A 22,059-nucleotide genomic window follows, 5' to 3' on the forward strand; every position below is an offset into this window, starting at 1 on the left:
GTGCAGATTCTGACCATGAAGATCATTAGACCTGACATTTTTACCCCCTTTTTTTGCCCATTTGTGACCATGAGTGACCATGTTCCACAGAGTCAGGAGGAAGTGACTGAACGCCCGACTCCTCTGATTAACTGTCACAGTGCTTCTCCTTTCCTTCCTCCACAATGTAAAACCAGTCACGCGTTGCCTGTGTAGTCAGGACAGAAAGCTGCAGCACTAACATCAGATGTCAAATTATTAACACTCACTGCAGGAGAACTGGAAATGATGTGTGGAGTGAGAGAGAGAAGCAGGAGCTCTGATGCTGTGTGCATCGCCTTTCAGTTCAATTACACTCCCCTGCCAACCAATTCAATTCAGCTGGTGATATCCATGCATTGAGTTGATGACGACAAGTAAGTGCCAGCTAGTTGGCTGTTCAAGTTTGTTCCTTGTGAGAATTAACTCCATGTTAAAGAATAAAGAGAGAAAGAAAGTCGTTCGAGCTGCAGTAAAGTTCTTGTTCTGTGCGAAAAATGGCTTCCGCCTGAGGACATAGTAGTGCAGTTCTCATGTTCGCCAAAAATATAGGGAAGCTCTATATGTAACCATGTGCATATTCTCTAGAACGTAATGTCCCTTAAATACTATTCCTACTAGAACTGAATGTTAATACTTATTATTTATTAAGTGATCATTTCTTATCTGATTCAGCAGTTTAGAATATTTGTTCGAATATGATTTTATGTTTTTTTTTTTTTTGTTATTTCAGACTGTGAGCAATGCTTAATGTCAAGTTGTACTGTGAAGTACTATTGGATTACAATACAGTTTAATAAGAAGAAATTATGTTCCCTCGTCTTTATTCCTGTGTCCTTACTGATGCACCATCCTGTTTACTGTGAAACCCAATACGAGCTAGCCCTACCTATATCCTCTGAAACACTTAGACATGAAGAAGAACGTTTTTGACAAGGTGATGCAGCTGGAGAGACTTATCGAGGAAGAGGCTCTACTTGTGGAAGAAATGAGACAACAGTGGAACCATCTTACAAGAACCTGCAGGGCTTTGAGGGACCAGGCTGGTATGCTATCAGATGGCCTGGCCACACAGAGTGAGAAGTGAAATGAAAATACCCCCAAAATAGCAGATCAGAATCATTTTCAGTTAGAATTAGTTTTATACAAATGTAGGTGATGATAAAAAGCATACAGTGATTATAAATCCAGTATAAAGATGAAATTCCAGACTCTTATGAAAGAACCATGAAACTACAGGGGCCAATTTCCTGCACAGGGATTAAACTTAGTCTTGGACGATTTTTGGGTGTTCAATTGTGGGACAAGTTGGAATGGGAAGTGAACATGGACAAGCTGTACAAGAAAGGCCAAAACCAGCGCTACTTTTTGAAGGCTGAGGTTCTTTGGTGTGACAACCTAGCTGCTATGAACTTTCTACAAATCTGTGGTGCCAAATATAATTTTTCTGTGCCATTGTGTGCTGGGCAGCAATACTACAACAAAAGACCCAAACAGACTGAACAAGATCATTAGACTGACTGACTCAGTCCTGGGGGCTAAACTGGACACAGTGGAGATGGTGCTGGAGAGGGTAATGGGATGTTGGCAAAGGTGTCCGTGATCATGAAGAACTCTCACCCAGTCCACAAAACACTACATGGACAGAGAGCACACAATGGGCAGCAGACCTCGCTGCAGGAAAAACACTTTGACAGGTCATTTCTTCCTACAGCCATCAGACTGTACAAATCTACACTCCATTCCATCAAATGAATCTGTTACTCAGCATCATTGTACATCTGTATATCACCTGCACTTCATTTCCATCACTGCCTGTTCTGCTCTAGTCATCTTTTGCACAATACTGTGTGTTACAGCAGTTCTGCATTAAGTACTTAGTACTATGCAGTAATACTGCAACTGTAAACGACCTCATCCGTGGATTACTGTTACTATCACACAGTAACATTAACTGTGACCGTAACTGTGGCTATGACTGTGGCAATAACTGTAACTTCAATACCTATATATGAGGGTTAGGGTCCTCTATAACAGAAATATGCTACAAAGCCATTCAGGGAAACTGAATATCTCTGTACCAGTCCTTGGTGTGGTAACGTCAGACAAAGCTGTAGACCACTAGAATAACCAGCTGTACTGAGTACTCCTCCTCTTCCCTGCCCGCTTCTCCAACTAAAGTATAAAACATAGCCAAAGTCAAAGCGTATAGTTGTGCAGTTGTGAGGACAACCCACTTGGAGGCCAGTAGACTCGACTTTTTTCCAAACTCAATCACCTTACACCACTTCACACAAAACCTGCACAGTTCAACAACATATAACAATAGAGACTGAGTGCATGTGCGCATAATGGAGATATCTGTCAGGGGGTCCAGCAATGTGTGGGTGTCTCATGTAAAATGCATTTTGCAGCATGTAATGTCTGGATAAATGAGTGTAATTAGTTCTATTAAAACATTAACAGCATCTAGCTCGCTTCCTCTTCTGTTTTACATTTATTATAGTCCTATTTTATTCGATTTATTACAATGGTCAGTGGCTTGTCTAGGCTGAGGTCTAAGCTAGACATAGGTTTTAATTTAAACTAATAAGATTATTTTGAATCTCTTCTGTCACATACGTGTTATTTGTGTAAAAATGACTGACATGAGCACTACGAAGGACTGTCAATTCATGGATGCAAACGTATGGATGCAGTTACTGCACAGAACCTGGCCCCAGTTTGAACATAAGACAGCTCTCATTTGAACTAAATTTGTCCTCATTATATCCTGTGTAATAGAAGGGCAGGATGTCATGCTTTGTATGTTTTTTACAGACACTGATATGACCCCTACCGAGTGAAGGATTTCAGTGGTATTTATTTCATCGCATTATTTCCATTATTACATTCATGTCATGACCCCAGCCCCCCCCAGGTAGACCCCAACTGTTTTCCATTGCCTGCACTCCTCCCCCCCGATAAGAATGTGACACATTTACATAAAATGTACTGTTATGGAGAGAATTGCAGAGAAGTGAAATCACCCTTTATCCTCAAAACGGAGTTATGTAATAACTGAAAGTTTGGGAGAAGGACCACGCCCAAACTCTCCCCCTCTATTACTACGCGCTATAAAACCGCTCCTCTCCCTTCTCGTTCTCGTGACGAAACTTGCATCCCACCACCACCCCTGCTCCTCCTGATCCAATTTTACTCAACCTCTACCTGGCAAGGGGGGGTCTGGCCTCGAATTCCATCTGCTCGAATGCCCCCCAGAACTCCAGCCTAAATTTCTCGAGTTGCCTCCTTGCCTCAGCTAGCTTGGTCCGCACTCGCAAACTGATTTATACTTAAATCATCATAGCAGCCACATACATTAATGTACAAATGTCAACAGGTACAGCGGCTGAGATGAATGAGCAGAAAGACTCATGAATGGATGAGTGGGGACACTGACTGACAGTTCAGTTGCCAGCAGGCCTGGCAAAAGCAGATGAACTAAAAAATATAATAGTACCAGCAGGAATGACCTCCTGGATCACTCCTTTACACACCAGAGGTGAAGATGTCTGTTTCTTCCAAACGGATTCCTCTCTATATAGGAGTGCACTTTTCTATTCAAGTGAATGGCTTCTGTGCCCTTAATAGTGAGTGAATTAGAGGCTGAATATTAAAGACATTGTATTAGACTCTTCTCCCGTGTCCTTTCCTTCACATTACTTTATGAATTGTAAGATAAACAAAGTCCACTGAAATAAATTTCTCATTTCTATTGGATAGAAATGAGAAATAGGTGCTGGGCATTTTTCGCCACCTATTGCAGGGCCTTCATCTGCCACACACCAACAGCATCAAGGGAATTACTTACATCATTTAGTGTAATATTAGATACACACTGATGCACCTCCCCTTGACCCTGTACACCTCTGAGAGCAGCACTGGATTTAAGTCTTCTGTAGGTCTGCTGGTGGAAATGAAGGTGGTGTGCTTACAGTTTTGTTGAGCATCTCCTGAAGATCACCTAGGAGTCCTTTAGAGGAAAACTTCCAGCACTGTTTCAGATGAAGCGGTGACAATGTACACCATCACAGGATGGATGGCATTAACCTCAAAATACACATAAGCTTCATTATGATGTTGCAAAAAAGTGTAGTGATGAAGGCAGTAGTGGAGAGTAAAGAACCTAGAACAGTCAGAAATATCTAATAATAGACTATAAAAGACACAACTATTCATATGAATTTGGTTCATCACATCACATTTCATGGCTCTGCTGTTTTCCCCCATTACATTATTCCACTTACCCCCAAGAGCTTTTCAATAGTCATTCCCTCAGCTAGTTCTCCATGCTGCCAATGCAAAGGCTTTCATAAGGTCCTTCATGTCAAGTGTCAAGTGTCAAGTGGGTTTTATTGTCATTTCAACTACATACAGAGTACACAGTGAAACGAAACAACGTTCCTCCAGGACCATGGTGCAACATAGACAGTGCATACAAGACACAAGTGCAACACAAACAAACAAGTGCAGACAGACAACACAACACAGTACAGACCAGAGAATAATAAATAATTGACGGTAGTGTGCAAATTGTGCAATGTGTAATAAATAGAGTCCAGTGAGGTAGTAAAGTAAAGTTATTAGTGCAATGCTTTGTGCAAAAATGCTTCCCCTTTTTTCCTGGGGTAAATGGTTGGAGAGAGAGAGAGAGGGAGAGTGTACATGTACCAGAAAGATATCAGTTCAGAAGTTGAGTTGTGTTGAGGAGTCTGATGGCTTGGGGGAAGAAGCTGTTGCAGAGTCTGGTCGTGTTGGACCGGATGCTGCGGTACCTTCTTCCTGATGGCAGGAGGGAGAACAGTCTGTGTGAAGGGTGGGTGGAGTCATCCACAATGCTGGTTGCTTTGCGGATGCAGCGGGTGGTGTAAATATCCATGACGGAGGGGAGAGAGACTCCGATGATCCTCTCAGCTGTCCTCACAATGTGTTGGAGGGACTTGCGGTCAGAGGCTGTGCAGGTCCCAAACCAGGCAGTGATGCAGCTGCTTAGGATGCTCTCTATGGTTCCCCTATAGAAGAGGGTGAGGATGGGTGGAGGGAGACGGGCCTTTCTCAGCTTCCGGAGGAAGTAGAGACGCTGCTGGGCTTTCTTGGCAGTAGAGCTGGTGTTCAGGGACCAGGTGAGGTTCTCCGCTAGGTGGACACCAAGGAACTTGGTGCTCTTAACGATCTCCACAGAGGAGCCGTTGATGTTAAGCGGAGAGTGGTCCGGTCTTGATTTCCTGACGTCAACAACCATTTCCTTGGTCTTCTCTACATTCCAGTGAAGGTTGTTGACTGTACAGCTGCTGCACCTCCTCTCTGTATGCTGACTCGTCGCCTTTGCTGATGAGACCCAGCACAGTTGTATCATCTGCGAACTTTATGATGCTGTTAGAACTGTGTTTCGCAACACAGTCATGAGTCAGCAGGGTGAACAACAGAGGACTCAGTACACTGCCCTGGGGTGCCCCAGTGTTCATGGTGATGGTGCTGGAGCTGCTGTCCCCGAACCGGACTAACTGGGGCCTCCCTGTCAGGAAGTCCAGGATCCAGTTGCAGAGGGGGGTGTTGAGGCCCAGCAGGCTTAACTTCCTGGTGAGGTTCTGTGGGATGATGGTGTTGAATGCTGAACTGAAGTCTCAGCATGATCATCAAATCAGGTTTTTCAGGCAACACCTTATTGTGGGCCTCAGACATAGTATCCTCTCCAACAACGCATGATTCCCTCATCAAAGACACAAAATATCAGTCCCAACCATAAAAAGAATTACTCAAACCTCTCCACCAATATTACACCAACTTCTTTTCTGTGATCAACCATAATAAAATCGTTCTTAAACAAACTTACATAACTGTTCTCCTCATCATCCCTCAGGAAAGAGCTCTTCACCATTAAAGCTTTGGTAACTTGGACATACTCTGCATTGGTGGGATACCTGCACATCAAGAGCAACAAAATGAATCAAATGTATCCAGTAATTCTGCTCATCTAATGGGGGGCATTTCACAAAGCAGGATTCCTCCGATTAGCGAGAAAACTTAAGCCCAGAGTCAAGCCTATCCAATACGTAAAGAGCTGAGGCACATTTTGTAAGGGGGTTCAGTTCCTAATCAACATCTGGCACTAGGAAGTGGCCGCTGCATCATCTGAAAATGCCATCCACTGCCACGTACCATATTACATTGAGCCTGTTGTGCTGGTTCTTTAGGTCTCATTGGGCCTGTTGTGGTTGGAACTTTAAGCCACTTGCCTATTGTCTATTTTCTATATTGGCATAAAAAAAATCCTAAAACTTAGGCCTACCTGAAGCCATAGCTGACACTCGTGTGGCTCCAGTGTTGTGACTGTTTTTTTCATGGTAATTCCTACTCCATCCACTATGTGGCAGTATATTGGAAGTAGGCCAGGTTACAAGCCAAAAGGGAGGGAACTATGAAGCAGCAAGGTGGTTTAGATGTGGCTCACTTCAGGCCTCACTGTAATGAAGATTCTTACTGGTGGAACTATAGGTTCTAACACTCACTGTAAGTTTGCTATCATTTAATTCTTTCTATATTCAGTCAAGCTTTGTGTATGTTTTATTCATGAGGTTTTGTGCTGTTCTGCTTTTGCAGAAAGCTTCACTTTTGTCTTGTTTTCTGTTTGTTTGTTTCTCTATTTGCAGTCCTTACAACTAACTTGCTCTTCTTATGGACATTGGGATAAACTTTACACACAGAAGACAAATGTATCACTCCTGAATTGACTCTCAGCAACTCAAACCAGGGATTTCCATGGTTCAGACTTTCCTTTCACAAGGAAACACCCAGGATTATAAACTGTTATCAGAAAGAAGGATGTCTGAAATACAAACCACTTTGTGAGAGCTTGGCACAGCATTCACCTTACAATGTATTCATTTATTTATAAGTATTTAAAGGAGACAGTCACACATGCCACATTTAGTTCTTTTCAAAGGATACAAAAGTCTTCATATGAGAGATGACTATTAACAGAATGTTTTTTTTAGTTGAAAATGCAATCATTTTGATGATTGGTTATGTGTATTGATTTGTAATTATCATTATCATTGGGCCTGTTGTGCTGGTTCTTTAGGTCTCATTGGGCCTGTTGTGACTGGAACTTTAAGCCACTTGCCTATTGTCTATTTTCTATATTGGCATAAAGAAAATCCTAAAACTTAGGCCTACTTGAAGCCATAGCTGACTCTCGTGTGACTCCAGTGTTGTGACTGTTTTTTTTCATGGTAATTCCTACTCCATCCACTATGTGGCAGTATATTGGAAGTAGGCCAGGTTACAAGCCAAAAGGGAGGGAACTATGAAGCAGCAAGGTGGTTTAGATGTGGCTTCATGAGGTTTTGTGCTGTTTTGCTTTTGCAGAAAGCTTCACTTTTGTCTTGTTTTCTGTTTGTTTGTTTCTCTATTTGCAGTCCTTACAACTAACTTGCTCTTCTTATGGACATTGGAATAAACTTACACACAGAAGACAAATGTATCACTCCTGAATTGACTCTCAGCAACTCAAACCAGGGATTTCCATGGTTCAGACTTTCCTTTCACAAGGAAACATCCAGGATTATAAACTGTTATCAGAAAGAAGGATGTCTGAAATACAAACCACTTTGTGAGAGCTTTCCAACTCCTATGCTTTGGATTGTTTCTATGGACTTCAAGTAAGTACCGTTAATAAAAGGGTGAGTACAGATAAAATTTTACCCACCTTCAAGCACTAGTGAGCAGTCCACAAGAAATTTGCAGGCTCTCTTAAGTACTTGTTTTGTAAATTGTGATCTGGCTATTCTAAGGGTAGTAGTATATTTCAGATGTCTCTCTACACTACAACTGATTTTGGATTTATATGCTTTATGGATGTTTAACTGGAACAATATTACATTAAAATGGTTAAAATAGGCATATTGTACAACAGTGTCACAGTAGTGATTTATTCATTATGAAAATGTGCTACATGCATGTTTAGAACCTCTAAAGTGCTAAAAAAATATCTGTTCATAGAAGAAGTTAAGGTTTGTCATTGATTTTCATTTCTTCTCTGTTCTTCAGTAGGTTTGTTTGTCTTTATAACCAACACCAGCAGCTCTTTATCTCTGAGAGGTTTTGGTTTCTGCACATTTTTTTTGTCTTTTACCATCAACAGCACCTGTTGCAGGAATTCTGGCTATTCTGATTAAATAACCTTGTCAAAATGCAAAGACTGGAAATGTTGAGGAAATATAATGAGTGTAGTTTCTCTGTTCTCCATCATTTTTTTAAAGTCATGTTTGAGGTTTTAAGGGATTTGTTTGTGAGTGAGAGGAGGGGCAAAGTGAATATCTAATGATCCAATATCAAACTAAGTTGACTGAGCTTTCCAAACTCAAGGTTCTCAAACTCAAATGTGCTTGGATGTACAAACAAGTGACTGTGTTTTTAACTCATTAGTAAGACAGCCCGATTCATGTGAAGTTTCATTTACTAGTGTTTGCAAATGAAGCTTCTCTTAGTCTGAGAAATATGTGGAAATAGTACCACCAGTTAAAGTGATTAAATTGGGTATGACGTCCGGTCCTCGATCACCGAGAAAGGCTTCACCTCTGCTGCCTGGAATCTGTTGTGCTCTCCGGAAACATTGAGAAGGTGCTACACCAAGACCTTACCCAGTCACACCAGTCAGGTAAGTGATGGTTTACTTCAAATTTAATTCAAATCTTTATTCAGTCAAATGATTTTTAGTTGCTGGACCAGGGATAATGGAAAAATCAGCTGATCTAACATTAAGTCTAAATAAAAAGTTTATTTCTAGTGTCTTTTGGACCTAAAAGGAGAAGTTTTGTTTTGTTACTGTTAAGAAGAAAGAAGTTATGTGACATCCAGAGTTTTATATCCTTTACACAGTCCTCCATTTTCTTTAATCTAAATTTATCAACATGTTGGGCTGATATATAGAGCTGTGTGTCATCTGCAATGGCAATGGAAATTATAACTGCCCAGTGGTAACATGTATAATGTAAATAATAGCAGTCCTAAAATAGAGTATTGTGGAACTCCATATCTTACTTGTGTAATTTGATGATAAGTCTTTTATCTTTATAAACTGATGGTGTTCAGTTAGATATGATTTGAACCACGGTAGGGCTGTTCCTGTGATTCCAACCATTTTCTCTAATCTTTCTAGTAGAATAGTGTGACCTATTGTATCAAAGGCTGCACTGCGGTCTAGTAGGGCTAATAAAGAATACGTAGCCTTGATCAGAGGCAAGAAAGAGATCTTTGTAATCTTCACTAGGGCTGTCTCTGTGCTATGATGGGGTCTGAATCCAGATAGGAATTTCTTATTCATGGATGGACTAGGAGATTTGGTTTCTTAATTAAAGGTTTTATGACTGCTAATTTAAGGGTTTTGGGTACATGCTCTAAGCTAAGGGATGAATTTACTATTGTTAAAAGAGGTCTGATTATAATTGGGAGTATTTCGTATAGTATTTTAGAGGGAATTGGGTTAAGTGTACAGGTTGTGCAATTTGCTGAGGAAATCTTTTTTTAGTTCTGGCTGTGGAAGTGGGTAGAAGGCTTCCAGCCTTTATTCTACAACCAAGTTATGTTCTAAAGCAGCTATACCAGGCAATTTTGATTTAAGGTCAAATGTTTGATTTAATAAGGAGTGTTGGATTTGTTGTTTAATGCTTTCTATTTTATTATTAAAATAGTCCATAAAAACATTACTGGTTAAATAAGCTGAAATCTTGGGACACTTGGGTCGTCCGCCATTTTTGCTCTAGTTTCTGCGCTGTTTGTTTTAAGGTACGAGTTTGATCACTGTACCACTGTGCGGGTGGAGCCACCTTGTCTACGGTTAATTGAAGGGTATTTTGAAGACTGACGGAGTGTAAGCTAAGGTCGGTAGGTCTGGGAGGTTTTCAGTAAACTGTACAGTGGTCATTGGATTATTGCATGCTTTAAAAAGTGGCAAGGGGCCAAATTAACATTTTGCCTAAGATGTTGCTCATAGGAGATTAGATAATGGTCTGATGTTACTAAGCTTAATGCTAACACCCAGGGTCAGGACTAAATCTAGACTAAATCTTCATTCTCAATCTACCTCTTCTAAGCCTGTCTAAATGTATATTCACACAAAGCTAAACAGGTGCATGGTCCGACAGGGAAATAGCGTTGATAGTGCTATCAGTGATATTATTGGTTAGACTCTGGGAGATTAAAATCAAGGTCAAGTCTTGGGTAGGAATTATGGCAGTGGTAGTAAAATGTGCATTTCTGGTTTCTAGGATTGAATCAGGTCATTGTCCACCATCAGCATGTGAATGGCAGCTCTATCCTTCGGCATTGAGGTACCTGATTATTTACTTTTATCTAATATCCTATATTTCTATCCTAATTGAAGTCTCCTGCCAAAAGCATTTGTCCTTGGGCATTTCCCAATTTATTAACTCCATGAAAGAAAGATGGGTCCTCCATGTTAGGAGCATAGATATTACACAGTGTTATTTACCCCCCCCCCCCCAATTTATATTGGCTTCTATAAAAATAACTCTACCATTACTATCCTTATACTCTCTCAGCAAAGTTCAACCTCCTATGGACCAAAATAAGAACTCCATAAGAACTATTAATATTCCAGGAACATTAACATTAGCACTATTTGCCATTCATATGATAAGATAACAAAACTGAAATAAAAGATTGGCATAGCAATCATTCCATGCCATCTGACCTTCCTAATTTCAAAATATAGGCTACTGCTTTTGTACCAGTGAACATTATTAGGATACCTGTAATTCTAAATAGAACCAGCATAGCCAAACAGGCCAACAAAAATCTTTTCTCCACAGCAGAGGAGAGAACATGAACAGAAAAATGTCTCCAGTAGCCAGCTGAGGATTCTCTTCTTGTTAAATTCATGTCCACAAAACTAACAACAAAGAGAAAAAAGGAAGAAAAAAAAGAAGAGAACTTAACTTAGGTCAGTGGAATGTCTGAGACGTCTACTAGGTTATAGCCTAAACAAAAGCTACACAAAGCTATCCAGACCAATCATACCTCTCAGTCTCCTTGTGCTAGTGGATGTTTTATAGTTTATTCTCCATCAGTAACTTGCTTCTTGATGAACTTGACAGCTTCTGTTGTGACGTCAAACTTTGTTTCTCCTCTTCCACGCAAACTGGAGCGCTGCAGGAAAGACTAAAGGAAACCTCACTTTCTTGTCACGCAGCAGCTGTTTCGCCAATCAGAACGTTTTCCTCCTCTCAACCAGCTTCTTCGACATGTATGGAAACAAGGAAATGTTGCTTCCACTCCGCACTACACCTCCTTTCTCCCTCACAGCTTTTAAGACATTATCTCACTAACTAACTTCTGTGTTTACTTTCGAGGAATATGGTGGCCATGGAGAGGCACTGGGAGCATCAGCGTGACCAGGGCCAGCCCAAGACTTTATGGGGCCCTAAGCAGATTTTCATTTGGGGCCCCCATACCACTACCTTTGCAGCATACGGAATGATGAAGCATCTGGTGCTCTGTGTGTATTGTACCCATTAGCATTTTTTGTAATTAGCTTACATCGTACACAAAAATGTTCTAATTAATTTTTAATTTTAAATACAGAGTGATGTATACATGTTCAGTATCATTAGCAGACAAGACACTGCATTTACAGTAAACAAGTTAATGAGATTTTTCTTAATTTTTCCTTCAACAGATGTAGAAAAGTGTGAGAAAGGCACCTATTATTGACCGGTCCCCTAACTCTGACCACCTCTGCATATTGCGCAATTTCCTTTTTCTCCCTAGGACAGAAAAATTAAAAACATTGTCTATGGCTCTGCATGCTCCAGCAGAGAGGGCAACTACTCCAGATGGTGTTCTCATTGTTGGAGATTTTATTGTAAGACCCTATTAAATATCGGGCCCAAAGAGTAATACTGCGGTACCTGTGGCCTGGAAGACCTCTAGTACACTAAATTCCAGACACCGTTTGGAAGAAAACAGACGGCAGGATCGAGGAAGCAAGCCATTCAGCTGACTCTTCGCGCTCCACTGCTGACTGCAGGTTTGACATTCTGTCCTCTACCACCGAGAAAGGCTACACCTGTGCTGCCTGAGATCTGTCAGGTAAGTGATGATTTACTATATTCAAACCATTTGTTCTTCCCCTTCTCTGCTTGTATTAAAAAAGTAATATTAATATCACTTGATCACATTTAAACAAACCCTGCAGTATCGAGCATATATTGAGAACAGAAAATTGGTTTTAACAGTCTTAGGGGAAAAAAGGAAACCTACGTATCAATTCTTACCAGTACCAGTAACTTCCACAAATAAATTTAAATTTAGACTGTTAAATATACAACCTAAGTCAGGTATGCCAGGCAGATTCTCAACCCCAGATCCCTACTACCTTAACCAGTAATATTTTTTTATAAATTTTTTATAATACAGCCTGTACACTCGACTCAATTTCCTTTAAAATACTGACAGAATTACTCCCAATTATAATCAGACCTCTTTTAACAATAGTAAATTCATCCCTTACCTAAGGCCATGTACCCAAATCCCTTTAATTTGCAGTTATAAAACCTTTAATTAAGAAACTAAATCTTGGTCCTGGTGTACTGTCAATTACAGACCCATCTCAAGCCTGACATTTCTGTCCAAGATATTAGAAAATGCTGTGCCTCAACAACTCTGCTTATACCAGAGTAAAAATGAAATGTATGAGAAATTCCAATCTGGATTCAGACAGCCCAAGTGAAGATTACAAACGGTCTCTTTCTTGCCTCTGATCAAGGCTACGTAGCCCTACTCGCCCTCAGTTTAGCCTTTGACACTATAGATAACACTATTCTCTTTGAAAGATTAGAGAACATGGTTGGAATCACAGAAACAGCCCTATTGTGGTTCAAATCATATCTAAATGAACCCTATCAGTCCGTATTTCTAAATTACACAGAAGTCCGATATGGAGTTCCACAATGCTCTATTTAAGGGTATCTATTATTTTCATTATAGATGTTACCACAGGGCAGTTATAAGCAGACAGGATGTTAACTTACAGATGCAGATGACACTGCTCTATATATCAGCAAAACCTGATAGTAACTCTAGATTAAAGAAAATTTAGGACTGTGTGTATGTTGTTGGACTGTTCTCATAAGCAGGATGTCTGCATTTCATCCATAAGGAATCATCATTAGTCCCTACCATCTCCTTTCCAAGACTACCCCATGGGCCTCACTATATTCAGTTTCTATACATGTATTGACTTTCTTTTTTGTGTTACAGGTTCTCAGGAACCCCATCAACCCAACAAATGTATTTTCATCGGCAACTGTGTGGCTCACTATCTGAACTGTGTGTTCTGCACCTCTGTAACAGGTAAGTGATCATTCAGTTTCTATACATGTATTGCCTTTTTGTTGTCTTACAGGCTTTCAGGACCAATGTCCCCCCCCCCTCCTGATGGTGCATACAGCCAACAAGGGTCTGTCCATTGCATCTGTTTGTGTGGCTTGCTATCTATCTGTCTGCAAGTGTGTAACAGGTAGGTGATCATTCAGTTTCTATACATGTATTGACTTTCTTTTTTTGTCTTGCAGGTTTTTTGGACAGCATGACCCCCTCCCTCCCTTCCTGATGGTGGATCTGTTCTTCAAGGGTCTGTTTATCTGCAACTGTGTGTGACTCGCTATCTGTCTGCAAGTGTGTAACAGGTAGGTGATCATTCAGTTTCTATACATGTATTGACCTTCTTTTTTTTGTCTTAAAGGTCTTTCGGACCGCATGAACCAAGGGTCTGTGCATCTGCAACTGTGTGTGACTCGCTGCTATCTCTCTGCAAGTGTGTAACAGGTTGGTAATCATTCAGTTTCTAAATATGTATTGACTTGTTGTTGTCTTACAGGCTTTCAGGACCAAGGGCTCCCCCCTTCCTGATGGTGAAACAGCCAACAAGGGTCTGTCCATTGCAACTGTGTGTGACTCGCTACTATCTGTCTGCAAGTGTGTAACAGGTAAGTGATCATTCAGTTTGTATTCATGTATTGCCTTTTCATTGTCTTACAGGCTTTCAGGACCAATGGCTCCCCCCTTCCTGATAGCGAGCCACACACACAGTAGCAATGGAAAGACCCTTGTTGGCTGTATGCACTATCAATCTGTCTGCAAGTGTGTAACAGGTAGGTGATCATTCAGTTTCTATACATGTATTGACTTTCTTTTTTTGTCTTACAGGTTTTTTGGACCTCATGAACCAAGGGTCTGTGCATCTGCAACTGTGTGTTGCTCGCTATCAATCTGTTTGCAAGTGTGTAACAGGTAGGTGATCATTCAGTTTCTATACATGTATTTTTTTTGTCTTACAGGTTTTTCGGGCCGCTTGTACCAAGAGTCTGTGCATCTGCAACTGTGTGTTGCTCGCTATCAATGTGTTTGCAAGTGTGTAACAGGTAGGTGATCATTCAGTTTCTATACGTGTATTGACTTTTCGTTGTCTTACAGGCTTTCAGGACCAATGGCTCCCCCCTTCCTGATAGTGTATACAGCCAACAAGGGTCTTTCTATTTCCACTATGTGTGTGGCTCGCTATCAATCTGTCTGCAGTTGTGTAACAGGTAAGTGATCTTTCAGTTTCTATACATGTATTGACCTTCTTTTTTTTGTCTTACAGGTTTTTCGGACCGCATGAACCAATCGTCTTTCCATTGCCACTGTGTGTGACTTGCTACTATCTGTCTGCAAGTGTGTAACAGGTAGGTGATCATTCAGTTTCTATACATGTATTTTTTTTGTCTTGCAGATGCACAGACCCTTGGTACAAGCGGCCCGAAAAACCTGTAAGACAAAAAAATTAAGTCAATACATGTATAGAAACTGAATGATCACCTACCTGTTACACACTTGCAAACAGATTGATAGCGAGCAACACACAGTTGCAGATGCACAGACCCTTGGTACAAGCGGCCCGAAAAACCTGTAACTGTGTGTTGCTCGCTATCAATCTGTTTGCAAGTGTGTAACAGGTAGGTGATCATTCAGTTTCTATACATGTATTGACTTTCTTTTTTTGTCTTAAAGGTCTTTCGGACCACATTTACCAAGGGTCTGTGCATCTGCAACTGTGTTTGACTCGCTACTATCTGTCTGCAAGTGTGTAACAGGTAGGTGATCATTCAGTTTCTATACATGATTTGACTTTCTTCTTTTGTCTTAAAGGTTTTTAGGACCGCATGAACCAAGGGTCTTTCTATTGTCACTGTGTGTGTGACTCACTACTATCTGTTTGCAAATGTGTAACAGGTAGGTGATCATTCAGTTTCTATACATGTATTGACTTTCTTTTTTTGTCTTAAAGATCTTTCGGACCACATGAACCAAGGGTCTGTGCATCTGCAACTGTGTGTGACTCGCTACTATCTGTCTGCAAGTGTGTAAAAGGAAAGTGATCATTCAGTTTCTATACATGTATTGACTTTCTTTTTTTGTCTTACAGGTTTTTCGGACCACATGAACCAAGGGTCTGTGCATCTGCAACTGTGTGTGACTTGCTACTATCTGTCTGCAAGTGTGTAACAGGTAGGTGATCATTCAGTTTCTATATATGTATTTTTTTGTCTTACAGGTTTTTCGGACCGCATGATCCAAGGGTCTGTGCATCTGCAACTGTGTGTGACTCGATACTATCTGTCCTCAAGTGTGTAACAGGTAGGTGATCATTCAGTTTCTATACATGTATTGCCTTTTCGTTGTCTTACAGGCTTTCAGGACCAATGGCGCCCCCCTTCCTGATAGTGTATACAGCCAACAAGAGTCTTTCTATTTCCACTGTGTGTGTGGCTCGCTATCTATCTGTCTGCAAGTGTGTAACAGGTAGGTGATCATTCAGTTTCTATACATGTATTGACTTTCTTTTTTTTTTTACATGTTTTTCGGACCGCATGAACCAAGCGTCTTTCCATTGCCACTGTGTATGTGGCTCGCTATCAATCTGTCAGCAAGTGTGTAACAGGTAGGTGATCATTCAGTTTCTATACATGTATTGCCTTTCTTTTTTTGTCTTACAGGTTTTTCGGACCTCATGAACCAAGGGTCTGTGCATCTGCAACTGTGTGTGACTCGCTTCTATCTGTCTGCAAGTGTGTAACAGGTAGGTGATCATTCAGTTTCTATACATGTATTGACTTTCTTTTTTTGTCTTAAAGGTCTTTCGGACCGCATGAACCAAGGGTCTGTGCATCTGCAACTGTGTGTGACTCGCTACTATCTGTCTGCAAGTGTGTAACAGGTAGGTGATCATTCAGTTTCTATACATGTATTGACTTTCTTTTTTTGTCTTAAAGGTCTTCCGGACCGCATGAACCAAGGGTCTGTGCATCTGCAACTGTGTGTGACTCGCTACTATCTGTCTGCAAGTGTGTAACGGGTTGGTGATCATTCAGTTTCTATACATGTATTTACTTACTTTTTTGTGTTACAGGTTTTTCGGACCGCAAGAACCAAGGGTCTGTCCATCTGCAACTGTGTGTGACTCGCTACTATCTGTCTGCAAGTGTGTAACAGGTAGGTGATCATTCAGTTTCTATACGTGTATTGACTTTTCGTTGTCTTACAGGCTTTCAGGACCAATGGCTCCCCCCTTCCTGATAGTGTATACAGCCAACAAGGGTCTTTCTATTTCCACTATGTGTGTGGCTCGCTATCAATCTGTCTGCAGTTGTGTAACAGGTAAGTGATCTTTCAGTTTCTATACATGTATTGACCTTCTTTTTTTTGTCTTACAGGTTTTTCGGACCGCATGAACCAATCGTCTTTCCATTGCCACTGTGTGTGTGGCTCGCTATCAATCTATCTGCAAGTGTGTAACAGGTAGGTGATCATTCAGTTTCTATACATGTATTGACTTTCTTTTTTTGTCTTAAAGGTCTTTCGGACCACATGAACCAGGGGTCTGTGCATCTGCAACTGTGTGTGACTCGCTTCTATCTGTCTGCAAGTGTGTAAAAGGTAGGTGATCAATCAGTTTCTATACATGTATTGACTTTCTTTTTTTGTCTTAAAGGTCTTCCGGACCGCATGAACCAAGGGTCTGTGCATCTGCAACTGTGTGTGACTCGATACTATCTGTCTGCAAGTGTGTAACAGGTAGGTGATCATTCAGTTTCTATACATGTATTAACTTTCTTTTTTTGTCTTAAAGGTCTTTCGGACCACATGAACCAAGGGTCTGTGCATGTGCAACTGTGTGTGACTCGCTACTATCTGTCTGCAAGTGTGTAACGGGTTGGTGATCATTCAGTTTCTATACATGTATTGACTTTTCGTTGTCTTACAGGCTTTCAGGACCAATGGCTCCCCCCTTCCTGATAGTGTATACAGCCAACAAGGGTCTTTCTATTTCCACTATGTGTGTGGCTCGCTATCAATCTGTCTGCAGTTGTGTAACAGGTAAGTGATCTTTCAGTTTCTATACATGTATTGACCTTCTTTTTTTTGTCTTACAGGTTTTTCGGACCGCATGAACCAATCGTCTTTCCATTGCCACTGTGTGTGTGGCTCGCTATCAATCTATCTGCAAGTGTGTAACAGGTAGGTGATCATTCAGTTTCTATACATGTATTGACTTTCTTTTTTTGTCTTAAAGGTCTTTCGGACCACATGAACCAGGGGTCTGTGCATCTGCAACTGTGTGTGACTCGCTTCTATCTGTCTGCAAGTGTGTAAAAGGTAGGTGATCAATCAGTTTCTATACATGTATTGACTTTCTTTTTTTGTCTTAAAGGTCTTCCGGACCGCATGAACCAAGGGTCTGTGCATCTGCAACTGTGTGTGACTCGATACTATCTGTCTGCAAGTGTGTAACAGGTAGGTGATCATTCAGTTTCTATACATGTATTAACTTTCTTTTTTTGTCTTAAAGGTCTTTCGGACCACATGAACCAAGGGTCTGTGCATGTGCAACTGTGTGTGACTCGCTACTATCTGTCTGCAAGTGTGTAACGGGTTGGTGATCATTCAGTTTCTATACATGTGTTTACTTACTTTTTTTGTCTTACAGGTTTTTCGGACCGCATGAACCAAGGGTCTGTGCATCTGCAACTGTGTGTCACTCGCTACTATCTGTCTGTAAGTGTGTAAGAGGTAGGTGATCATTCAGTTTCTACACATGTATTGACTTTCTTTTTTGTCTTAGAGGTTTTTCGGACCGCATGAACCAAGGGTCTGTGCATCTGAAACTGTGTGTGACTCGCTTCTATCTGTCTGCAAGTGTGTAACAGGTAGGTGATCATTCAGTTTCTATACATGTATTGACTTTCTTTTTTTGTCTTAAAGGTCTTCCGGACCGCATGAACCAAGGGTCTGTGCATCTGCAACTGTGTGTGTCTCGCTACTATCTGTCTGCAAGTGTGTAACGGGTTGGTGATCATTCAGTTTCTATACATGTATTTACTTACTTTTTTTGTCTTACAGGTTTTTCGGACCGCATTAACCAAGGGTCTGTGCATCTGCAACTGTGTGTGACTCGCTACTATCTGTCTGTATGTGTGTAACAGGTAGGTGATCATTCAGTTTCTTCACATGTATTGACTTTCTTTTATGTGTTACAGGTTTTTCAGACCGCAAGAACCAAGGGTCTGTGGATCTGCAACTGTGTGTGACTCGCTACTATCTGTCTGCAAGTGTGTAACAGGTAGGTGATCATTCAGTTTCTATACATGTATTGCCTTTTCGTTGTCTTACAGGCTTACAGGACCAATGGCTCCCCCCTTCCTGATAGTGCATACAGCCAACAAGGATCTTTCCATTGCCACTGTGTGTGTGGCTCGCTATCAATCTGTCTGCAAGTGTGTAACAGGTAAGTGATCATTCAGTTTCTATACATGTATTGACGTTATTTTTTTGTCTTACAGGTCTTTCGGGCCACATGAACCAAGGGTCTGTGCATCTGCAACTGTGTGTGACTCGCTACTATCTGTCTGCAAGTGTGTAACAGGTAGGTGATCATTCAGTTTCTATACATGTATTGACTTTCTTTTTTGTCTTACAGGTTTTTCGGACCGTGTGAACGAAGGGTCTGTGCATCTGCAACTGTGTGTGACTCGCTACTATCTGTCTGCAAGTGTGTAACAGGTAGGTGATCATTCAGTTTCTATACATGTTTTGACTTACTTTTTTTGTCTTACAGGTTTTTCGGACCGCATGAACTAAGCATCTTTCCATTGCCACTGTGTTTGTGGCTCGCTATCAATCTGTCTGCAAGTGTGTAATAGGTAGGTGATCATTCAGTTTCTATACATGTATTGACTTTCTTTTTTTGTCTTGCAGGTTTTTCGGACCGCATGAACCAAGGGTCTGTGCATCTGCAACTGTGTGCGATTCGCTACTATCTGTCTGCAAGTGTGTAACAGGTAGGTGATCATTCAGTTTCTATACATGCATGGCCTTTTCGTTGTCTTACAGGCTTTCAGGACCAATGGCTCCCCCCTTCCTGATAGTGTATACAGCCAACAAGGGTCTTTCTCTTTCCACTGTGTGTGTGGCTCGCTATCAATCTGTCTGCAAGTGTGTAACAGGTAGGTGATCATTCAGTTTCTATACATGTATTGACTTTCTTTTTTTGTCTTAAAGGTCTTTCGGACCGCATGAACCAAGGGTCTGTGCATCTGCAACTGTGTGTGACTCGCAACTATCTGTCTGCAAGTGTGTAACAGGCAGGTGATCATTCAGTTTCTATACATGTATTGACTTTCTTTTTTTGCCTTACAGGTTTTTCGGACCGCATGATCGAAGGGTCTGTGCATCTGCAACTGTGTGTGACTCGCTACTATCTGTCTGCAATTGTGTAAAAGGTAGGTGATCATTCAGTTTTTATACATGTATTGACCTTTCTTTTTTTTGTCTTGCAGGTTTTTCGGACTGCATGAACCAAGGGTCTGTGCATCTGCAACTGTTTGACTCGCTACTTTCTGTCTGCAATTGTGTAACAGGTAGGTGATCATTCATTTTCTATACATATATTGACTTTCTTTTTTTGTCTTAAAGGTCTTCCGGACCGCATGAACCAAGGGTCTGTGCATCTGCAACTGTGTGTGACTCGCTACTATCTGTCTGCAAGTGTGTAACAGGTAGGTGATCATTCAGTTTCTATACATGTATTGACTTTCTTTTTTTGTCTTACATGTTTTTCGGACCGCATGAACCAAGCGTCTTTCCATTGCCACTGTGTGTGACTCGCTTCTATCTGTCTGCAAGTGTGTAACAGGTAGGTGATCATTCAGTTTCTATACATGTATTGACTTTCTTTTTTTGTCTTACAGGTTTTTCGGACCGCATTAACCAAGGGTCTGTGCATCTGCAACTGTGTATGTGGCTCGCTATCAATCTGTCAGCAAGTGTGTAACAGGTAGGTGATCATTCAGTTTCTATACATGTATTGCCTTTCTTTTTTTGTCTTACAGGTTTTTCGGACCTCATGAACCAAGGGTCTGTGCATCTGCAACTGTGTGTGACTCGCTTATATCTGTCTGCAAGTGTGTAACAGGTAGGTGATCATTCAGTTTCTATACATGTATTGACTTTCTTTTTTTGTCTTACAGGTCTTTCGGGCCACATGAACCAAGGGTCTGTGCATCTGCAACTGTGTGTAACTCGCTACTATCTGTCTGCAAGTGTGTAACAGGTAGGTGATCATTCAGTGTCTATACATGTATTGACTTTCTTTTTTGTCTTACAGGTTTTTCGGACCGTATGAACCAAGGGTCTGTGCATCTGCAACTGTGTGTGACTCGCTACTATCTGTCTGCAAGTGTGTAACAGGTAGGTGATCATTCAGTTTCTATACATGTATTGACTTTCTTTTTTGTCTTACAGGTCTTTCGGGCCACATGAACCAAGGGTCTGTGCATCTGCAACTGTGTGTAACTCGCTACTATCTGTCTGCAAGTGTGTAACAGGTAGGTGATCATTCAGTTTCTATACATGTATTGACTTTCTTTTTTTGTCTTGCAGGTTTTTCGGACCGCATGAACCAAGGGTCTGTGGATCTGCAACTGTGTGCGACTCGCTACTATCTGTCTGCAAGTGTGTAACGGTAGGTGATCATTCAGTTTCTATACATGCATTGCCTTTTCGTTGTCTTACAGGCTTTCAGGACCAATGGCTCCCCCCTTCCTGATAGTGTATACAGCCAACAAGGGTCTTTCTCTTTCCACTGTGTGTGTGGCTCGCTATCAATCTGTCTGCAAGTGTGTAATAGGTAGGTGATCATTCAGTTTCTATACATGTTTTGACTTACTTTTTTTGTCTTACAGGTTGTTCGGACCGCATGAACTAAGCGTCTTTCCATTGCCACTGTGTTTGTGGCTCGCTATCAATCTGTCTGCAAGTGTGTAACAGGTAGGTGATCATTCAGTTTCTATACATGTATTGACTTTCTTTTTTTGTCTTAAAGGTCTTTCGGACCTCATGAACCAAGGGTCTGTGCATCTGCAACTGTGTGACTCGCTACTTTCTGTCTGCAATTGTGTAACAGGTAGGTGATCATTTATTTTCTATACATATATTAACTTTCTTTTTTTGTCTTAAAGGTCTTCCGGACCGCATGAACCAAGGGTCTGTGCATCTGCAACTGTGTGTGACTCGCTACTATCTGTCTGCAAGTGTGTAACAGGTAGGTGATCATTCTGTGTCTATACATGTATTGACTTTTCGTTGTCTTACAGGCTTTCAGGACCAATGGCTCCCCCCTTCCTGATAGTGTATACAGCCAACAAGGGTCTTTCTATTTCCACCCTGTGTGTGGTTCGCTATCAATCTGTCTGCAAGTGTGTAACAGGTAGGTGATCATTCAGTTTCTATACATGTATTGACTTTCTTTTTTTGTCTTAAAGGTCTTTCGGACCACATGAACCAAGGGTCCGTGCATCTGCAACTGTGTGTCTTGCTACTATCTGTCTGCAAGTGTGTAATAGGTTGGTGATCATTCAGTTTCTATACATGTATTGACTT

General features: G+C 41.1%; 1 pseudogene; it reads right to left on the reverse strand.

Annotated features, from left to right (window-relative positions):
• LOC140559610 (general transcription factor II-I repeat domain-containing protein 2-like) overlaps positions 1–22,059 on the reverse strand; it is a 372,516-nt pseudogene that overhangs the window by 105,026 nt on the left and 245,431 nt on the right.

Source organism: Salminus brasiliensis, chromosome 7 (genome assembly GCF_030463535.1).
Source record: "Salminus brasiliensis chromosome 7, fSalBra1.hap2, whole genome shotgun sequence".
Lineage (NCBI taxonomy): Eukaryota > Metazoa > Chordata > Actinopteri > Characiformes > Bryconidae > Salminus > Salminus brasiliensis.